Below are 2,788 nucleotides of genomic sequence, written 5' to 3'. Positions count from 1 at the left end.
GGTTTTGCAATTGGACGATGGGCGGTTTTGCAAAAACATCGACTATATTATTATTATTACGTCTGGGATACACGCGCTGCCACCTTAGAAGATCTATTGTTCTTAACCCTAATTGTAATCATTCCAACCTTATTCTTTTCAGAAGTCAGGCACTTTGGAGGGCGCCATGTTTAAATAAAATTTTGGATGAAGACAATCTTTCTCCGAAGTGTATCAGTCTGGTATTTATGATACGTGGGCAGTCACATAGACTATGCTCTGGAGTTTCCTCCACCAGCTCACTAAAGGCTAGAGACCATGCAAGTGCGTTTGGGCTCCACGCTTTGCGAGACATTCAGCTTTCGTTGCCTTCAAACCCTTCATGTCCCGGAACCCCACACAGCGTTACGTTATAGTTGGCTTCCAAGTGGCTCAAAAGGGTTTTACAGCTGTCCACAAGCCTGATGCCGTTTTAAAAGAGTCTAAAGCGTTTAACCTGCCTGAATATCCGACATAATATTTAATTTGGCCCCATTTGTCCTTCTATACAGACCACGATTGCGAAGACTTTCGCCTGGAATATAGTTGGGTATGCGTAAATTGGCAGACTTTCTGGAATTTTGGTCCAAATACGCCTGCCCCAGTACTCTCTTCATTCATATTTGATCCGTCGGTATACCATACTTGGGACCTTTCGTCAATCGTAGTCATTATCACTTCATAGCAGTCCCTTTCAGGAATTCTGTTCTTGTAGGGTTTATAGAAAGATAACTCGGGACTATCCAGTAATGGCTTTAGAACCGCCAAATGACCTCGAACATCCCAAATTTTCATGCTGATCATATTAGGCAGTCGTAGGGCGCTCCTGCAGGCCTCTTTCAAACAGGATAGACAAAAGAAAAACGCCTATAATGACACCAATGGCATCCATTAGAAAGGTGCCCATAGCTCCTGTAATGGCCACGCGGACGAGTCGGTGCAGCTTGCTAAAGGTGAAAAACTCCTTTACTTGCGTAGCTTTTGGTCACAAGGCCAGTGCCGCATATGTGACAACGGGCCTTACTACCATATTAAAAGATAGATCAATATCTTACAATAAAGTCTCTGTCAGGTGGATAATGGTGGACTTAACCGGTGAAATATTCGTGTAAACAAGGTGGCTAAAGTGTTTGAAGATACATATTTTATATTTTTCGCAAGTACCTATTATTGTCGCGGAACCTAACAAAATCCAATCTATCCTACCAACCTACCAAATGGAAAAAAAAAACCTACCAGTTTTGGTAGGAAAAGCCCATGTTTGGCAACACTGATCCGTATGCTCCTTTGAGTAGCGTACAAACCTCAGAGTACTTGAAAGCGTGGAAAACGCAAATTTATTTTCGCAGCTCTTTAGTAAATATGTACATATGAACAGGTCGATTGGAATAGGGAAATAATTAGTCTGTTCCACTACGTGTCCGGTTTACAGGACTCGGTTAACTTCGTTATCGACGTTTTTGACTCCATGAATATAACACGGTGTCAACAACGTCGATAACCATGTTTAACAGGGGATTAGTGTCAACCAGGCTTTGAGCAACCTGCCCTTAGTCAGAACTTAAAGGAAGTCCTTCCTATAGACAAACAACCTATAACTGGGAACACTTTTGAGATAGTAACGAGCAAGTCTTCCTAGTCAGAAGTTACAGGATTTAGTCTGGAGTTTTCCTTCTGGCAAATTCATGAAAAGTGTCAAACGCTAGGCAGGGTTGCATTTGTAAAAGCAAAGGACCTTACATTTATTAAAAATGGAAGTAAACAACGAAACATTTGAATATGGGCAATTCTCAATTAGTTCGAACTTTAGCATAAGTCGCCAGTTTTTATTCGGACATTGGTTTATTAACAAAAAATCAGGTTACATACGTTGTTTAGATTATGCAAATGCAAAAAAAGGACCACCGTACATATTTTCTAGCCAAATATGCATATAATTCAGAAATAAAATTGGAAAATTTTCATAAATAAAAGTGTGACCCTCCTATTATTTTCTTATTGTTACGTTGCAAAATTTTGTGCGTGATTGGTCATCTTTGAGTTTATAATTAACTGGTGGTATTTGGAGAGGAGAATCGCGTGCAGCCCGCTAGAAGTATGTGCTTAGAAAAGAAGTTATGAAGAGTCAAAGTGGCGTGACTCCTTATTCTAAATTGTGACATCTAAAACTATTATCAGACAACTTTTATAGTGTTCCGGAGCATAAGAGGAATCAATCTAGACGTGGCAGGCTTATGTGCTCTCATTAGAAGATAGTTAAAAAAACAACTTATTTAAAAGGTTACGATGCGTGCACAAAGTGAAACTACATATTTTTTATTAGCACATCGTCTGCAATTGGAAAATTTATCCAAATACATGTGTGCTCAATTGTACAATATACTATTGAACTATGATCCTCGTATACCACTTTTTTATTTGTTCTTTAAAAAGTTACAGAGCGAAAAATAAACCATAAAAATTACAAAAAAAACGATATCTATATATATAAAAATGGTGTGAAAAATGCATAGTAATTCATCAATTGAGAACGGTTGGGCCGATTTGGCTAATTTTTTTTCAGTTGTTCGTAATTGCCAGGAGAAGGTTTTTACGAAAGAAAATTTTTTGGAAAACCCACCGGTGGACCAGGGACCGATCTATTCGAAAAAATCGTATTTATCGTCCGATTTGCTTAAAATTTGGTGCGTAGGTAGGCTTTTGCCCAGATTAGCATATAGGATATTTTTTTTCGGGGAAGTGGACCAGGGACTGATCTATTCGAAAAAAT

Source organism: Rhagoletis pomonella, unplaced genomic scaffold (genome assembly GCF_013731165.1).
Source record: "Rhagoletis pomonella isolate Grant_MI unplaced genomic scaffold, Rhpom_1.0 Rhpom_scaffold_01386, whole genome shotgun sequence".
Classification (NCBI taxonomy): domain Eukaryota; kingdom Metazoa; phylum Arthropoda; class Insecta; order Diptera; family Tephritidae; genus Rhagoletis; species Rhagoletis pomonella.
The sequence above is the reverse complement of the archived record's forward strand: the minus strand, read 5'-3'. Positions refer to the sequence as shown.